The sequence below is a fragment of the Lycorma delicatula genome, chromosome 2, assembly GCF_047948215.1.
Source record: "Lycorma delicatula isolate Av1 chromosome 2, ASM4794821v1, whole genome shotgun sequence".
Taxonomy (NCBI): Eukaryota; Metazoa; Arthropoda; class Insecta; order Hemiptera; family Fulgoridae; genus Lycorma; species Lycorma delicatula.
The window spans coordinates 84,182,248-84,202,366 of NC_134456.1; the positions used below are offsets into that span (position 1 = coordinate 84,182,248).

The 20,119-nt window shown below is 30.7% G+C and overlaps 2 protein-coding genes across 2 annotated transcripts in view; both read right to left on the minus strand.

The window, feature by feature from the left end:
- Positions 1-14,040, minus strand: part of LOC142318962 (juvenile hormone esterase-like) — a 76,543-nt gene extending 62,503 nt beyond the window's left edge. Inside the window, exon 1 of the mRNA XM_075355677.1 lies at positions 13,932-14,040. The gene's annotated coding sequence lies outside the window, so the exon portion shown is untranslated. The remainder of the gene's footprint in view (positions 1-13,931) is intronic.
- A 4,498-nt stretch (positions 14,041-18,538) lies between these two features.
- Positions 18,539-20,119, minus strand: part of LOC142318964 (esterase E4-like) — a 70,666-nt gene continuing 69,085 nt past the window's right edge. The window contains exon 11 of the mRNA XM_075355679.1: positions 18,539-19,537. The gene's annotated coding sequence lies outside the window, so the exon portion shown is untranslated. The remainder of the gene's footprint in view (positions 19,538-20,119) is intronic.

Consider the following 20,119-nt stretch of genomic DNA (forward strand, 5'->3'; position numbering starts at 1 on the left):
AGTTTTTTCGAAGTAATCTTCATACTTTGTTAAAACTTCATTATATTTTTATTTGTAATTTGGGTAGTACTTTAAATTAATTATATCCGTATAGGCCGTTCTCAAGAAATGTACATGTGATCCGACCGTTTTGATTAAAGTAACAAGAATATCGCCAAATGTATTAACTTCGAGCAAACATTATAACTAAGGCTGTCAAAAAATTTGGAAATATTTATTTCTATTTTCAAACAATTTTTTTTTTAATTTTCGCGCAAAAAAATACTTTGATATCAACAAAGATAAGTCGAACTGACAATATTTTTTTTTAAAAAATAGTTTAAACAAATACCAAAGAAAAGCCCATTTCGGCACGCTGGAAGGCGGAGGAAGATTTCATCGGTGCTAAGTAGGGATATAAAACGATTTCAATCTTAAAATTAAGAAAAACTTCAAATTTACTCAGTCCGACAATGGTTGCATATGAAAAAGTTTCACATGTTTAGCATACACAAGCCTCATCTTACAATTCCAGCAATATTTTGGTCATTCCTTTGCGTAAGATTTGGTCATATCAAAAATTGTTTTCAAATAAAGGTTTTAGGTAATGTTTAGAGGACTAACGACCACTTTAAACCGATTCAATTCTGTGCTTATTAAGGGAGGTATGATGTTTTTTGTCTTCAAAACCCCATTTTTTCCACCCACTGGGTCAATTGCTGGTGATATCAAAAAACTTTACTTACATAACTTTGAAGTCTTTATCCAAAGATGAGTAGAAACTTTAAAGGAATTCGATATTTTACTTAAGAAAGTTATAGCGATATTTTTTTTTTCGAATAAGCCCCCCCCCCCATTTCCATTTCCATGGTCCGATTTTGGCGTAAATGAACTCGACCAAGATTTTGGGTCGAGTATTTTTAGGAAACTTTTTAAAAGTGATTGGCGCAAAATTACGGCAGTTATCGTGTCCACAAGAAAATGAATTATGTATATAAACTTTTGAGCTGACGGTGGTTTTGGGGTCTGGGGGATATGAAACCCGAAGATATGTCAAAATTTTCCGGAAGTCGAATCATGGTACCCATTACAATAGGTAGCTTTCTTATGAAATCTACCTAAAACATTAGATTGTCCAAAAATATAACGATATATACATTTTGTATTTTGGGGGTTTACCCATTTACTACTCCTTAAAATCGGATAATTCATTCGGTTTGAAAAATAGATATTTTACATAAAAATAAAAACAATAATTTATTTTTAATTATTAAAGATTTTTTGCTTATTTTGAATAAAAGTCAATTTAAAACCATAACCGCGTTTATATTAACATCGGACCTTTAATTATTAAATATCACGTCATTATTTTCAAGCCATTTAAATGTAAAATGATGAGATGATATTAAAGTGTAAGCTGCCCTATCCTATTCGTACTGTATTATAATATATTAAATTTAAACTTGTTTTTCATATGATAATTTATTATAAGCGTGTCGTTACACTTTTATTATTTGTATTGTTTTATAAATTTTGTTTTTATAAAATTTTTTTGTGTTATTAGGGCATTTTTATGTTATTACGTTCTATTAAATTAAATATTTTATCTCTTTAATTTTTAAATAGCAAATGTAATAAAAATTTTTATTACTTTAGACCGGAACAATCGTTTACAATTCTATTTTGTAAAATGTCAACATTAGAATATAAGCAACAACAAATATATATATATATATATTTGTATGTGTGTGTGTGTGTGTGTGTGTGTGTGTGTGTGTGTGTGTGTGTGTGTCTGTACTTTTACTTCAGGATTAATAACTTTTTTCTGTTTAGCCTCCGGAAACACCGTAAGGTATTACTTCAGAGGATGAATGAGGATGATATGTATAAATGTAAATGAATTGCAATCTTGAACAGTCTCAGGTCAACCATTCTTGAGATGTGTGGTTAATTGAATCCCAACCACTAAAGAACACTGGTATCCACTATCTAGTATTCAAATCCGTAAAAAGGTTATTCTTGCCTTTGCTATGATTTGAACCCTAGAACACTCGACTTCGAAATCAGCAGATTTGCGATGACGAGTTAATTACTAAACCAACCCGCCGGGTGTACCAATTAAGCCTGCTACTCTTTAAGATCTGCGAAATCGAATTGTTACCGCAGTGAATTCAATAAAAATGGACCAGTTACCAATAAAAATAATTTGGGACCAATTAAAATAATTAACTGTTATTTATAAATCTCGAGTTTTGTATCCTTGTACGAAGTAAAGGAAGAATTTGTGAACGCGAAAAATTTCGGTTTTCAGATTTCAACGGAAATTTCCATTTGACCATTCCTGAATCTATTTTGACTACTTTCAGCGCGACGTCTGTACGTACGTATGTATCTCGCATAACTCAAAAACGATTAGGCGTAGAATGTTGAAATTTTGGTTTTAGGACTATTGTAACATCTAATTGTGCATCTCCCCTTTAGATTGCAATCGATTTGACCAAAAGTGTCCAAAAAAGCCCAAAATTCCAAACAGTTGGGTTTTTTTGTAGGGGATAAAAAAATATCCACCTTAAAGTCAAGAACTTCAAATTTACTCTATACGACAATTTTTGCACGTGAAAAAAGTTACAGATGTTTAGCATACGACAAGCCCCATTTTACAATTCCAGTAACATTTTCGTCATCCCTTGCCGAAAGAGTTGGTTATACCAAAAATTGTTTCAGACAAAAGTTTTAAGTAATGTTTAGAGAACTAACGACCACTTTAAACCGATTCGATACTGTGGCTATTAAGGGAGGTACAAATATTTTGTTTTCAAAACCCCATTTTTTCCACCCCCTGGGCCAATGGTTGGTGATATCAAAAAACTTTACCTAGATAAGTTTTAGACCCTTTTTCAAGGAACAGTAGAAACTTTAAACGAATTCGATAATTTAAGAAAATTAAAGCGATATTTCGTTTTTTCTGTTTTTCTTTTTGTTTGTTTTTTGGTTTTCGTTATCCCTTGCCGTAAGGATTGGTCATATAAAAGGTTGCTACAAACAAAAGGTTTCGGTAATGTTTAGAGGACTAACGACCACTATAAACCGATGCGATACTGTGCCTATTAATGGAGATATAATTTTTTTTTTAATTATAATTTTTGTTTTTATAATTTTTTTTGTCTTCAAACTCCATTTTTCACCCTCGGAGCCAATGGTTGGTGATATCAAAAAACGTTACTTAGATAAGTTTTAGGACCTTATTCAAGGAATAGTAGAAACTTTAAACGAATTCGATATTTATTTAATAAAAAAGTTATAATGATATTTTTTTCCGAAAAAGCCACTCCATTTCCATTTCCATGGTCCGATTTAACGATTTTTAGCCGTTAACGAACTCGACCGAAATTTTGGGTCGAATTTTTTAGGAAAAATTTTAAAATGATTTGCACAAAATTACTGCACTTATCATGACCACAAGAAAGTGAAATATATATATGTTTATATAAATCTTTGAGTTGACGGTGGTTTTGGGGTTTGGGGATGTGAAACGCGAAGATATGTCGAAATTTTCTGGAAGTCGTATCATGGTACCTATTGCAATAGGTAGCTTTCTTGTGAAATCTACCTAAAAAAAGGCATAAAAAAAGAGATAAATGTTATTTACGAAAGCTAGAATCTTTAACCGGTCACAAATAAATAAAAAAAAAGATATGTATAATATACTCAACGTAGGAGCTATCCTACGTGTAGCTGTTGTTTGTAGTAATGAGATTTTATTGCAGCGTGTGTGATTGTGTTAGTGCAGTAATGTGACAATGCGCCGACTAACACAGTTTGTTAGTCCTTACTAGTGTTTAAAGAAAAAAATAGTATGGTAACAATTCAAAACAAGTGAAGAAATGTTTATAATTTTTTTCTTTAGTTTTCAAGGACAAACTATAAAATTAAAATAAACATTTAACAACCCCGGTGTAAGTCTATAACTGATATTCGTATGTGTTGGGAAGGAAGGAGGAGTGCTCATTGGCAAAAAATGGTCACTGTCACTGTTATAAAGTTTTTTTTTTTGTTTACATGTACACCAGTGCTTCTAGTGAGACAAATTACAACTGTATTAGTTTATTACAAGGCTTCATGAAAGTAACAGCATAACTCATGGTGGGTTTTTTTCTTTAAATGTTATTTGATAATGAAAGAAAACGTAATTTCGGTAAATTAACTAAATTTATGTTTTAAATAACATTAACTTTCAATTAAAATGAAAGTAATAAGTGTATCTACGTGTGTATTTACACACACAGTGAATTGTTGTTATTGAATGTTTTAGTGAATTTTATGAAATTATTTTCAGTAGTATTTTCTATACTGTACTAAAAAGTTGTTCTCAATATTCTACTTCTAAACTTTTGTCAACGGATAACAAAGGAAAAAAAACATTAGTTCAACAATAAAAAAGTAAGTACAAAGTATTTTACGAAGAAACTGAAAATATTTCAATATATATTCTACAAGAGAAAAAAAAAAATCATTGTATATAAATACTAACCCGGAATCGCTCTTTTTTCGAGTTACAGCTTGCAAAAAATTTTTCTTAATTTTTGTTCCAAAAATAAAATAAATTCATACTGAAATTCTTGGAACATAAATTTGATAATTTTATGTGGTTTTGATCTGAAGAATTTAAGTAAAACAGGTCCTGGATTGAATAAAACAACTTCTAAGTAATCTTTACTTTTTCCGGCGAATATAGCTACATTACTTATAATAAAGGGGAAAGTACAGTGATCATGTTAAAAATGGGGTATTGGGTTTTCTGAAAATTTTTACGTTTTAGGGACCAACTAATTTTAGATAAAAAAAAAAAATATGTATGCTTAAGACCGCACGGCCGAAGTGATATCTTGTATGGGATCGCAATCATTTCGAATTAATATATATTACAAGTAGCATATAATCTTTACATTCGATAGCCACTTTAATCTTTGACCCCTAGAACCAATTTGACGCACAATTTGAACGTGTGTTTTCCACGATTATCCCCTGTTTGTAGTTAAATTGTCACGCTGAAAGAGTGGATTTACTGCAAAATACATAGAAAAACACGGGTTTGGATGCCCCCAAAATTACAACAAAGAAATTTGCTATTCAACCTCCACATCTCTTTTCACGGGTTTATTCGAATACATTAAAGAACGGCTACTTTCAATGATGAATGTGTTTTCACATGTTGAAACACTGGATTCACTGAAAAATTTGTAGAAAAATATATGTTTTAACTGCAAACAGCACGATTAATTTTAAATTTATGATGACGATGTACATCATCATTACTTTCACCGATATGTGTGTATATCATTGATTATTATTTAATATATGCAATGATCATTATTTACCATTCAAACTTCAAAATTGTTGTTGGTTTTTATAATCTAACAGCTGTACGTATATATAGCTGTATAACAGCTGTATTTATAGTTAACGCTGTAATATAATGATGTTCTGCATCAATCAGTCATCATTACTTTCAGCGAAAGCGGGTGCTGTGGATTTTTTATTTTTATAGATGTGATAGTTAATTATTGACAGCTGATGTTATTTTATTTATATTTTACATAAGAAACGGGATTTCCCAGACATATTTTTCGTTAAATAAAAAAAGGGCGTATCTCGCTCTTTTTTTACGGTGCGTACTAGGGCATACTAGGGCTAAACGGTGCGTCCTAGGGAATTTTTAACGCGATTGTGAAAGACTCAATCGCAAGGGGTGCTTTGCAATCACCCGAAATGATAGCTGCTAGTCCCATGCGTCTAGCGGCCACCGTTCTCGAGATACTAGCGCGAGCGAAATTCGCCCCCACAGAATTGCAGGACCAAAATATTTTATATAAAGTAATTTTTTAACAATAAACAGAAATCTTTAGGCTCAAATATTTCTATACATGGGACATTAATTACATCTCTTTTCACAATTCGTTAAGGGAATGGGAGATATCGTGAAAATATTGATTTTGATTTTTCTTCAAAGGCATTTTAGAGAAAACTTTATTAAAATAAATTTTTACTTACAATGCATATACAGTGTAAATAATCCAAAAAAATTGAAAAAAAAAATCACCCCCAAAAAATTGTAATTTATATTTCTTTTTTTTATTCTATTTACCTTTGTTGTTTTTCAAACATTTTTTGAAAGTTTATATACTTATAGAGCTATAAAGAAATGCCAACAATCATTTTATAGACCCCGAACATAAAATGGAAAAAAGATTCTTTTGAAAATTTTCTTTTCTTCTTTTAGCTTTTATTGAAGGGGTGAAGTTTTAGAGGTAACTTTAGCAAATTTTTCATTAACCTATGATTACTTTTAGAAAATATTTTCTTAAAATTCATTCCCTACCTTAAAGAAATAAATTTTTTTTTTTTTCTCTTTTTTTGGCTTTTTTTTTTATCACTTAAAGAGTTGTTAATATTTAAATCAGCTTTTGGACTCGTATTATATTCCCGATCCAAAACAAGAAACAATTTGTTTCATTATTTCCATAAAAGTTATACTTTTTTCAATATTTTTAAATAATCCTTTTTTAAATTATTAATTTTTTTAATAAAAGTCGGAACCTTAATTGTAACTTTTTGCAGATTTTGCAGTGAAAAGTGCAACGTATTATATGACTTGATCGGCGTAGACGGGAAAGTCATACAATACGTATGACGTATATGAAGGTGTTTTTTTTTTAAATCAAACGGGTAGTTTTTATTTTATAAAACTTCTAACTTGAATATATGTTATTTCTGCGTCGATAGTAGATTCCTATCTTTAGTTCACCGGCATAGCCGGGAAAGTCATGCAATACTTAACCAGCTTTTTAGAGAATAACTGTAAATCAAAAAATTGTTGCCGCAAAATACAATTTATAAAGAGCCATATCCACTTTAAAAAGAAATATTGTAAAACATTGAAGATATAGCCCTATATCTTAAACCGTTTAGAGCTGTTTCTCAATATGGAAAAACCATACAAATTTTATCTTCTTCCATAGATAGCGAGCCGAGGTAAAAAGTGGCCTTTTCAGCATTTTATTTCACCCTTTTACACTAAAGGAAAAAAAATATATTTTTTTTTTCCGTACGTAAAAATCTCTAGAATAATTTAGGTTAGAAAAACATTTTTTATAAATATATGCATTTATTAATTTAAAACAACGAAAATCAAGAACCTTTATAAGTGTTCTAGGTCGAATAGAAATGAAGGTAAAATTATTTTACTTGCTGAATAGCGAGTCTTAAATGATTAAAGATATAAATTTTTAATCAAAGGGGTGATAAGTTAATAAAATAGGCTATGTTGTGTAAAAAATTCCATGAGATCTCGTAGTAGTTTTTTAATGGCAAACGACAAAGTCAAAATATGTGACAGAGGGTGCGGAAAATGTTGTCTTTTTCGTTCTTGCCACAATAACATTGTTTAAAAATGTAATAAAAAATTTCCATTTAAAAACATTAAATTCAGAATAAAATTATATAAATGATGGTGTGATTTGTTTTTTAAATCAGACGGGTAGTTTTTATTTTATAAAGCTTCAAAATTTATAATACTTTAAAACTTAAATAACTTAAACTGCTTTAAAACTTTATAATATATGTTATTTATGCGTTGACAGTAGATTTTTATCTTTAGTAGGTTAATGTAGAGGCATCGTAACAAAGGTAACGATTTATTTGGAAAAAAAAAAATGTAGAGTTAGTAATTTTTTGATCAACCTCGATAGTTGCCGGTGTCCGTGGCCGGAGTGGTAGCGGTTCGGCCTTTCATCCGGAGGTCCCGGGTTCGAATCCCGGTCAGATATGGATTTTCACACAAGCTACAAATCATGCATCTCATCCTCTAAAGCAACGCTTAACACGGCGGTTAAAAAAAACCTCAATAGTTACGTTTTTCTTCGATTAAAGGAGATTTTTTAAAAGTACTTTAAATGTTCTTTATGCGATATAAAATAGTTTTTAGTTTCCTATTACACTGCCTGTAAGATAACTTAAGTAGTTTATGTACTTTTAAATGTGATAGTAGAATTTTAAAACTGCAGGCATCCTCTATAAAAGACTCCCAAAATTACTCCAATCACATTAGAAAAACTCTGACAACAAAGTTGTAGTATTTTCCTGAAATTGGTTATTTATTGTAATTTAGTAGAAAAATAATTAATTGTCGTACGTGAAAATAGTTACCTTTTTTTTAGTAAAAGAGAAGTTAACAAGATTTCTTTTTTGCAGGTGGGGGTGAATTATGACGAAATTTCATTTTAATATTATTATTATTATTTAAAGTTTATTATTTATAAAGTTTAAAAATTCAAAAACATCTATATTTTTTAACTTCTATCGGCTCCTCTACCCACAATATTGCCCCCAAAGTATTTTGTTGGGGCGCTTGCACTATTATTATGACCAGGAAGACATTAAAAATGATTCAGTTAAAAAATATGCAATAAAGAAAAAAATATTTTTTTTTAGATTTTTGGGGAAGGGGGAATTTTGAAAATAATGGCAAGGTAAGAATGTACGCATGTATTGAGCTTAATACAAAGTGGGGATATATTTGTAAAATTTTGAGAAAATTGTCTCCAAAAAAAAATGATTCACCCCAACCTCTAGATATACTGACCCCAAAATTTTACACACATTGCTTCATATACACAAGTCTCTGTACAAAATTTCATCAAAATCGGTCTGATATTTCTGGATATTAAGGTTAAAGGCCAACACCGAACACTACATACGAAATCCGGAAAATTCCCATCCTGTTTCTTTTTTTTTTTTGTTTTTTTTGGATTTCTTAGGTGTCAAAACATCAAGATACGGTGAAAACTTCATATGCTGAAATTGGACTGATTTTCCCTTCTAAATCTACAGCTCTGCTATTGCACTATCTAGACGGGAAAGTAAAAATAAACATCCCAATTTCAGAAACCAATACTCACAAATTTAAATTCCTCCCAACTGAAAAAAATAGACAAAAAATAACAAAAAAAATATAATTAATAAAAAAGTATAATTTAAACGTAATAACTGCATTAGGGAAACAGTTAAAAATTATTTAAATTATTTAACAATTTATAATTTAGTTATATGAAAAATAAAAAGGCAAACAGTTGCCAACGAGAATCTTTCCAACCCATTCAAAAAATATTTTAAATAATTAATTTATTGAAATCGACATTTTATTCACATAAGTACTATTAATTTTTTTTTTTTCAAGTTAATGAAGTTCAAATTACGAGAAATAATGAAATTTGTTACCCTCTCTACTTTTGAAATATTCATCGAATTAGGACTTTAACATTCATAAAATCATATTTTTCACGAAAATTAAGCGTTAAATTATAATACAATTAGTGAAAAGCCACTCGGATTAAAAGTTGTATATTTAAAAGATTGGATAATTTCATGAAAACAAACTGTTTTCGCAAATATTGGTTTAAATTTAACCTTAGATTTTTTTTTTATCAACACGAATACCCACAACCTTTTTATATCCTAATTCTATATGCGGTATGTCCACATACGGTATCAATTCGACCTTTGACCCCATCATCAGAAAGCTGAAAATTCAAGGGACACCATCCCTCCACAATTACTTTCTGTTTTTAGTTAAATTTTCACGCTGAAAGAGTGCATTCACTGCAAAATACATAATAAATACGTAAAATAAATATATAATAAAACGGGTTTGAGATGGCCCCAAAAATTACAACAAAGTACCAATAAATTTTTTTAAGGGGTCAAAGATCAAAGTGATGCCGTATGTGAACGTTTTTTTTTCACGGGTTTTTCGATACATTAAATAATGACTCCTCATCAAAAAAATCAGCAGTGTTTTACTATTATATTCTTGTTGAATCCACTCTTTCGTCGTGAAATTTAACTGCAAACACATCCATTTAAAAACACTACTACACACTCTAACGACGCTCTAATCCACTCGGCTACAGCAGCTTCATGATATATTGATTGAAAATCATTTTACATAAGTCGCATGTTATTTTTTATATGTAAATATATATACTGTCAAAGTCAACAACATCAGAATTAGTTCATTTTGCGGGCGCCTTACTATTTGACGAGATACAATATACAATATACAAACGGGAAAAAGGTGGCCGGAACGGGAAATGTAGGTGTGACCTCTATTATGAAAAACGCGATTTCAATGACAAATTCTTTAATTTCATTATCTGAATTAGACAAATAAAATTGATACGGACGATGATAGTAGTTTTAGCTTGTGTATTTTGCAGTGAATGCACTCTTTCAGCGTGAAAATTTAACTAAAAACAGGAAGTAATTGTGGAGGGGTGGACTCCCTTAAATTTTCCAGCTTTCTGATAATGGGATCAAAGGTCGAATTGCTGATGCCCCTTTGAAACCCCGGATCAAAGAAATATTTTCATCGTCCGGTAAGGATTTAATCCTTCACCCTTTTGTTTATTTACCTTAGGCAGAACCGATTACATAAATATTCAACTGATTTTTTTTTAAGCAAAGAAGTTTTTTATACGTAGCGCTGATAGACAGACCTACGCTCTATATATTTTTTGTGATTTTGCACACATTCATTAACTAAGCCATTTTACAACTCGCAGCACTTGATTCTACTTTTCAGGTTGATCTGAGGTAGCATTAAAGTTTCTGTAGTAATTATTAGAAGCAAAAAAAAGCTTTTATTCACTTCATTTAAGTACTTACATATACTAAAAAATATTTATGTATATTTTACAGAAAATACTCTTCAGGACGATAAATACTCCGAACGTTGTAAACGCCAAAAAAATTTTAATTTTTTTTCACACGAAGCGAATTTTTTTACTAAAACGGACGAGAAAAAGTAAATATATTTTTTTTTATTCACTTCACCCATTAAGCGAAATAAATTCCAACGTACACACTTATGTAAGCGATTTTCCCGAAATCGACAGTCTGTTGAGTCAAAGAAATAAATGTGTCTAAACGGGTCATTTTTAGAACGATAGTAATACTTTTCCAGTATTATTATGGTTTTCATCGCAATTTTCATCTCAACCACTTCTTTTGCAACCAAGTTAACTAAAATTCAAGATCACAACTACATAACCACCTACCAGGGTTATTTTCTTTATTTAAATTTGATATAAAACTTCATTTTTCTTAGAAATTACGTTTTTATCACGAATATTAAAAGCACGAATCGCCCTTCATTATATTATATAATTATGAATGAGATGATTATAAAATATAATGTTATACAATAAAGGGCGCCCCATGCGCCCTTTTATTATTCGTGATGTATAACGTAAAGAAATTTTGGGTCTCAGGGGTTATACGACCACCGCTATAAATATCCTATATTATATATATATATATATATATATATATATATATATATATATATATATATAATAAATAGATCTAAAAGTATAAATTTAATCTAACCAAACTTAATCTACGCTCGCTACTCAAGGTTAGAGAGAGAAGCAAGCGTAGGTTAAGTTTGGTGGGTTTCATAAAATATATATATATATATATATTTGTTTATCTCATAACCGAACTTGGACAAATATTTATGAACAGATATTTATTGGATATTTATAATGGTGGTCGTATAACTCATGAGACCCGAAATTTTGTTAATAAATTCCTTCCATATACATTACTATAGGCGGGTTCAGCAGTGGCCGTATGGACCAGAAAAATTATCCCGGTTAGATTACCACACAACGCAACTCATATCGGGACATGGTGCGTTTGAACAATCCCTGTATAGGTTTGGCAGGAGAGAGTCACCCATCTGCTGTTATTGCGATGTGGTTACTGGGATACAGAGGGTTTTAGTTTATAGCAGGGCAGAGCGGACAGCCCCGTTCCTGAGGGCTCACATGCCCTGGTATGTGGGTTCCCGTGATGGAGCGGGGACTCCTGGGGTCCGTTAGATGTGAATTAATGAAAAGACCGAGACCCGGCCGGCGGTGTGGGTCCCCGGATACGCTTCGGCGGCTTCGACTCCTGCGCCGTCGGTTTGAGGCTGGCAAAAGGAAAGACCGGGACCGGGTCCTCAGCGTGGGGGGGGGGGGCTGGGAACGGCGTAGCCGGGCCTGGTTTCTTCCGTCGGAGATTAGAGGCAGGCAATTAAAAGATTCGGAAAGGACACGTCCCCGAGCCGAGTATACTTAATTGGATGTCCGGCTCGGGGATGTAGAGGGAAAAAATGCATTATTATAAATAAGTGTTCACATAAAAGTACAATCACTATCGTCAGTAGAAAACAGATTTAAAGATCATTATCAATATAAAATGTTATTTGAATTTATTCAAAGAATGTGTTATAAATATTTATTATTGATTTAATATGAAAGTAAAATTATTTTTCTTTTTTCATGAATCTTTAAATAAAACCGTATTTTAAATTTAAAAAAAAAACATTTTTTTATTTTTTGAGAATACTATTTGAAATTTACTGTAGATGTATTGGAACTAACTGTGAAAATATTAAACGGTCACCATTTTCATAGGGTTGTCGTAGCCCGTAATTTTATACCCCAAAATTCTTGTTTTTTTTTAGAGCATGGGTGTATGGTAATCTAATACCGAAATATAAATCGTTTTGAGGTTGGAGCATTTGCTAAATTTTAATTTATATATTTATTTTTTAGTTTTGATTGTTGAAGTTATGTAAGAGGTACTGTAGATCATTTCTGTAATTAGCTCTAAAAAAAAAGCATTAAGTGACCGCCATTTTAATTAGATTTCACGTAGCCTGGATTACTTTACATCAACATTTTTGTTTTTCACCCCCCCTTTAAAATTATGTGTCATAATCCTACTCTTTCCATTTAAAATTTTTGAGTAGCTCTCCAATGGGGGTTCTCTATCGACTTCGCGTGAAGTGGTCTCATACCAAAAAATTGATCGTTGTAAGATACTAGAATTTGCTAAATTTAACTTTTCTATGTTTAACTGTTGAAAAGTTATTTCAGGATTGCCATATTTTGTTAAGATTGTGTATAATAGTCCCCATAAAACTAACAGTAATTTTTGTGGAAACGTTACTTTTATAGGAATGTGACTACTGCAGCGATTTTTTAATTTCTTAAACGAGTAAAGATTTTACATTTTATAATTAATCAATTTCGTATAATTTGTGTTATAAAGCACAAAGGTTAAAAGACAGACTCGATGAAAGCATGCTCGGCTATTAAACCGAAAGGTCTCTCTGGTTTGATTCCCGACTAGGTTTTAAAGAAAATTGTAAATAAATCAACTTCAACGTAGTCAATAATATAATGTTGACGATTAAAAAAAAAAGTTGTCTATTAAAACTAGATATCTAATTCTATTTATTAACTAACCGTGCGAAGCCGAGTAAAAATTCTTTTTTATGAATATTTAGTAAAATTTATCAATACATAAAGACTTGTATATGTAAACGAAAAATAAATCTTTATTTTGATCGAAATATAATACATTATATAGATCACGTCAGTATAAGTAACAAATATAAAAAGAAATTACATATACAAAAAAGAAATTGCTTTGAGCACATATTTACGTACACGTTGAACGGGATGCAAAAAAACTCATATTTTTTATTAGTATTACTAAAAATTCATCAACAGAATAATATTGTTCCTGTAAAAGAAAGATATCAAAGTTAATGAACAGAGCCCGTGTGAAGCCGGGTAGAAATTCTAATATATATTTTTTGTTAACGTTTAGTACAATTTATTACATTTCATTACTGTTTTTATGTTATCTATTTCTTTTAAAACAACACACAGTAAAACTGAAAATAAAACTGTAAAACATGTACGTGAACGTAGGCTAACCGTTCAATTTTAAAATTTAATAATAATTTGGTTAAATTATAATTAGGCATATTCAATTATTAGTAACCGAAAAACTATTAACAAAAACTTTCTTAAAATATTGCTACAATCACTTACTTTTTAAACGTTTCTCAATCTGTTTTACTCACTAAGAGTGATTTTAATTTCACTTAACCTATCTTTGCCGAAACATATGATCAAATAAAATCTGCTACATATATATCGCTGCTTCGATCACAATTTTTTTTATCGATGACTATTTTTATAAAAATAGAGATTACATTATTTTTATAATTTATAATAGATATTAAGTTATATTTATAAATAAATAAAATAAATAAAAATTATTCACCGATTAAAATTAAAGGTTATAAATCCAATTAAGAAAAAGAGTAAATTAAAGGGATGATAACGACGATCTTGTTTTCGACGTTATTCGGTTAACGTATCTCTTCGTCGTCAGACGTACGGAACTGTACGGAACTTCAAATTCGTCGTTACTTTAAAATGAGATGTAAAACTGACCAGGATTTTCAGCTAAAATTTACAACGAAGCATTGATAAATATTGACGACAAGTGCTTAGCTATTGCAAATAAAGTTCTTAGTCAATTGGGAATGCCAGCACCCACCCGAGCTGCGATTAATGCAAATGATAAATGACGGAGTTGGGGGACCTTCTTCTTGGATGCGCCAGGAGGAACTGGGAAAACATTCCTCATTAGATTGATTCTAGCAACGGTTCGATCAAAAAAATGACAATTATCCTGTTGCGGAATATTAATCAGCCTAAACTCTGCAACGGCACGCGACTTGCAGTTAAGAAATTGATGAATAACGTAGTGGAAGCAACGATTTTAACAGGGCCTTTCAAAGGTGAAGATGTCCTCATTCTTCGAATACCCATAATCCCGACCCATACACCATTTTAATTTAAAAGATTGCAATTCCCAATTCGATTGGCATTTGCAATCACAATCAATAAAGCTCAAGGTCAATCTTTAGAATTGTGTGGTTTAGATTTAGATGCGGATTGCTTCTCGCATGGGCAACTGTATGTTGCGTGTTCCCGGATCGGCAAACCAGATAGCCTTTATATCTACGCAGACAGTAGAAAAACAAAAAATATTGTATATCCACAAGTATTGAAAAATTAAACTTTTATGAAACGTATGCTTTGTTTTGTTTCTCATTTCTCATCCATGCAACCACAATGTGCCACAGCGAAGCGTGGCGGGTAGAGCTAGTATATATATATATATATATATATGTAGTTAATTAGATTTAGTAATTTCTGGTTTATAGATGAATAATTTAAACTTTATAACATTTAGTATGTTTTTCAAATCGTTTTTGATCATAATACACTTTATTAGTTGATAATTCCTTTTTGAAATGTTCGTATTTATTATATAAATCAATGAGAAACTTTTCAACTACCTTATCATGATCTATATATAGTAGCTCTGTATAATTTTGATTCTACAACACATTGATTTTCATCAATAATAATATAGCAATATCCAGATGGTTTATGAGTATGTGTTTTTGTAGTATTACTAGTACCTGGTTCGGGGTTTGCAATATGATTTGGAATTATAAACGATTCGAAATCTGCATATATAACAAAAGGCACAGGTAATGTTGAAGAATAGTCTTTAAACGATACTATATTACCTAGTCTACGATTCTCTCCTACACCAATCCATTCCTTTGGCATTCTAATTCTCTGAACCTTTTCATGTTTACAATGTTTAATATGTTTTGCAAGTTTTTCTTTAGCTTCGCTTTCACTAGTCCATGATTTAAAGCAATACAAACAATAGGGGCAATATTCACGTTTTCTAAATTTTTTATTATTACCAACTTCCTTGATAAACCATTATATTCGTTTGTCATATGTATTAGAGTATAATGGGAGCGAATTAATTTAACATCAGTTAATAATAATAACCAAACGACGATTCTTCGATTATTATTCACACGTTTTATATATACATTATTAGGATTAATTGATTCTATGTCATTTTCAATATCGCAACACAACACCAATATCTGGGTTTTGTGCTTCAAATTTATCAATATCTTTAACACAAACAGGGTATTCTATTCCTTTCATATTTAATCGATTTTCAAATTGTTTATAGGATGAAACACGACACATTATTATTATTATTAGGAAATAGATGTGCTAGAATTCACCATAAAAAACATTTTTCATCATCATTTTGTATATTTATTATAGCGCGTTTATTTAATAAAGCTTTTGGTATTTGTAAATATGTACTATTACTCCCATAAAGTGGATCGAATTCTGATATTGAGAGATCCAATCTTAATATTTTATTCATAACCCATCCACTTCCCATTTGAATAAATCTTTCAAAAGATTCGTTAATTTTTTCATAGGCTTCTAAATACTGTTCATTCAAAACTGTTGGATTTTCACATATATTTAAAGCAAATCGAGTGTTGCTGTGTAAGTCACATTTATCACCCACACACTTTTCCATCTCAACAACAACTACATAATATTTAATATTGCCTCCTTTATATTATTCAACTTGTAATCTTATAGCGTTAAATACCATATCTTTCATATCCATTAAAAATTCATAAATATCTACAAAATTTTTTTCACTAAGATTCCATGAGTGTTTTGGTAAAGAACCACCTAATGCTTTTTTTTTTGTAACTGGTATTTGAAAATGCAACATCAATTGAGAAACAGATATTTCTTTATTTAGTTTGTCTTTCAATTCAAAATATTATTTAATTAAATCATCAAAAGCGCTATTAATAGACAATTTATTTTCCTCAAAAAGTCTTATTTTTTCCAATTTGTTTGATTTATAAAGATTTTTCCATATAAAATAAAAACATCTTTATTATATTCACAAATTAATTGCATAGTAAATGAACTGGAAATGTATTTTTTATATAATTGTTCAATATCATATTAATATTGTTCAATATTATTTATATTATCTAAAAATGCAATTAAATCATACTTGTCAGACAGATTTTTATAACAAAATACTAATTTACTAGCATTATCAATTCGTTAAAAGTTCATGATTTTTTGCATTCTTATTATAATTTTAATAATGATGTGTTATTGATGTTATTTGGTTTAAAGTGGTGGGGGTAATCTTCTTTAATGTATTGAGTAATTTACTCAATTACAAACATAAAGGGGTGGGGGGAGACTTCTTTAATCTATTGAATAATTACACAACTACAGACGAAAAATGATGGGGGAGGGCCATTACATTTTTAGTTGAGGTTTCTATACTACTCCTCCCCACAGACACCCATCGTCCCAACCCTGTAGGGGGAAGACACCCACCTTGTGATGTTACCGGTCGCCACACCACCCCCTCTGTTACAAGCCCTGAGGGACTTTACCAGAGTTCGTCTTTAGTCCCTCTAACTGATTACATCTCACTGTCATCAGCCAGGCCTTTGTACCAATGTAAATGCTAGGCAGACATTTGCATCAGTAAAATACAAATCGAATTTCGCCTTCACATAGGCCTCAGACGAATATTTTCACATCCAACCTAACACCAACCAACCTCAAACTAACTGACTGAAACCGCGGAAGCGCGAACCCCACGCCTAGCAGCACTGAGCAGGCGCCGCATCTTCATGTCGCAGATGAAACCTATCCCCGGATGCCTATCCATGTAACTGGCAGGAAGGACACCGAGCCTCTCACTGGCAGTCCTTGAGCAGATGACTGTACAACAAGGACTTGGCCCACCGTCAATTTATCCGAACGAACCAGGTCCCCAATTCATGGTGCTTTACGAAATATCAGAGTGTGATTTGGGTGGTCGACCCCATCCACCATATCAATTATCCATGCAAATCCAGTACCTCTTCTATTCCAGTGGTGTCCTCTTATCAGAACTAATGATTGGAAAACATCCTCAGGCCAGCTCCGAAACACTAATCTCTCAAGGTCCTCTTCAGCTACACCATCATCAATCATTTTACGAAGCTCCGCACCTGACCAGGAGACAGTCCAGTCAGGTTCGGTGTTAGACCAGAAATGTGCCTGGCACAAGTCATGCAGGACATTAGAGCGGCAGTTACAAGATATCCTCATAAATCTTTGCAGAAAGTAAGCCAAGAAAAGAACATTTCATTTGGTTCAGCCCATACTACAGTGAGGAGAATGTTGAAATGTTATCTGTATCAAATGCAGTTTTCAATATAGCTAATTAATGCTGATCATGCTAAAAGAGTTCAATACTGCCATTGGCTCAAGAACTTAATTACAGGCCACACTGGCATTTTAGATCAAGTGTTTTTCACAAATGAAGTGTGGTATCACCTTGGTACGTATATTAACAGTCGGAACTACTGGTCCTGGAATACCAAAAACCTGTACATTATCTTTGAATCTTCCCTACACCTGCAAATAATAATTGTGTGCGGTTTCAAGGCAATGAAAAATAACAATATTTATTTAATAAGCATATCTATATCTGTTTACACACATAGAAAGTTATCAAGTTTTATTTTGAAAATAATATATAAAAAAGCAACTAATTTTTCAAAAAATTAGGAACTTAGTTATGTATTATTATTTCCATATCTATCTAAAATCAAAATTCATGATAAGATTTTCATATCAGTTTTCTACACTTGTAAACAGTAAATATGTTCAGTTTTCTCAATTTTTTATTTATTTTTTACTCATAAATTTTACATCTTATATGATAAATGGACTTAGGAAACTACATTTCTATCTTTATTAAATTATTTTTAATATTAATATTAATATATTTATATCTTATATATTTATATATATATGAGTTGTATGTGCACTGTTTTGCTTTTCAAAGAGAATATATTCCAAGTTAATAACAAACAATTAATTAATTTCTTAAAAATATAATGTTATTTCATTTAAAATAACCAATTAATAATAAAATAATTATAGCTTGTTAATTAATTACTAGAAAACTGATTATTGTTTGAAAACTTTTTTTATATTTCGATTAAATATTTATAGAGTGCTTAATTTGTATGAAATGTATTGCAGATAGAGATATTTATTATCAGAATACTTCTTGCTGCTTATTATTTTATTACATAATTGTGAATAAAATGATTTTTGCTTTTGGAGAGCTATTTGTAAATCACTCACTTTTATGTATGTGTATTTTATATACTGTACATCTTGCTCCCTACCTACTTTGTTTTATATAACTTAACAGCTAAGACATGAACTGAATAAATAAGCTTTTCTTGCCACTTGCCAACTACAGTTCTTGAATTAAGGTAGCAGGAAATTAAATTTTTGTTAAAATCAAAAGCATTACCTGAATGGGTTTTATTTTATTTTTTCAGATTAGCAGATAATATATAAAATTATACAGTTAAATTCAAGAGAGGTATATTGTTGTCTAAAACACTATTCCCTTCTGAACTAACACTGTTGCGTAATTTATCATTTGGCATTATTTAAAGATAAAAAAACTCTCATGAATCTTGACATGAGAATGTCTGAATTATGAATGTCAGAATGACTGAAGGATTTATCCTTGCTAGTTCTTGTATTTCTTCATTATCCTCTTCATTTATCTGCTACGGTACATAATCTTATATAATGTAGTAAGGCATAGCCATAAGGCAGAACTACTAGCATTGGTTCTTAGAATTATTCTCTCCCATTCTCTTGAAGGTGCATACAAAATAGTGTAGTGATGCCTACAACACATAATTATAGTGTAATCACTGTAAGCAAGTTAAAAAAGTTACACAAAAATGAAAATTGTAAAATGTTAACAAATAAAGGAAAAATTTAATCAACTAAAGAAGGAAAAAATGAAAAAGTATTAAATCAAATCTCTATTGTGTACAATATTTAAAATAAAAAGAATAATTTATACATTTTATCTTTTACCTTGTAATCTTTTACACATCAATGTAAGTGTACCTGATGTGTAAAAGATTCCTCTTAATTCTAAGTAATTACAATAATCTCCAAATAGCTTGTACATTTCGTGAGTAAATTTTTATCATAAAATTTTTATTATTATAAAAAAGATAAAATGTATGAACTCATCATTAAACCACAGAGGAATTTATTTACTTTGTTTATATTTTAGAACATATAATTCAATATCCTGAAAAAGAGTCAAAAAAGGCCCAGCCTCCATGGCATGAGTAGTAGCATCTCGAGCTTTCATCCGGAGATCCTGGGTTCGAATCCCGGTCAGGTATGGCATTTTTCATATGCTACATTTCCATATCCCATGCACAAGCTTCAAGCTCTTGTGGCGATATCAA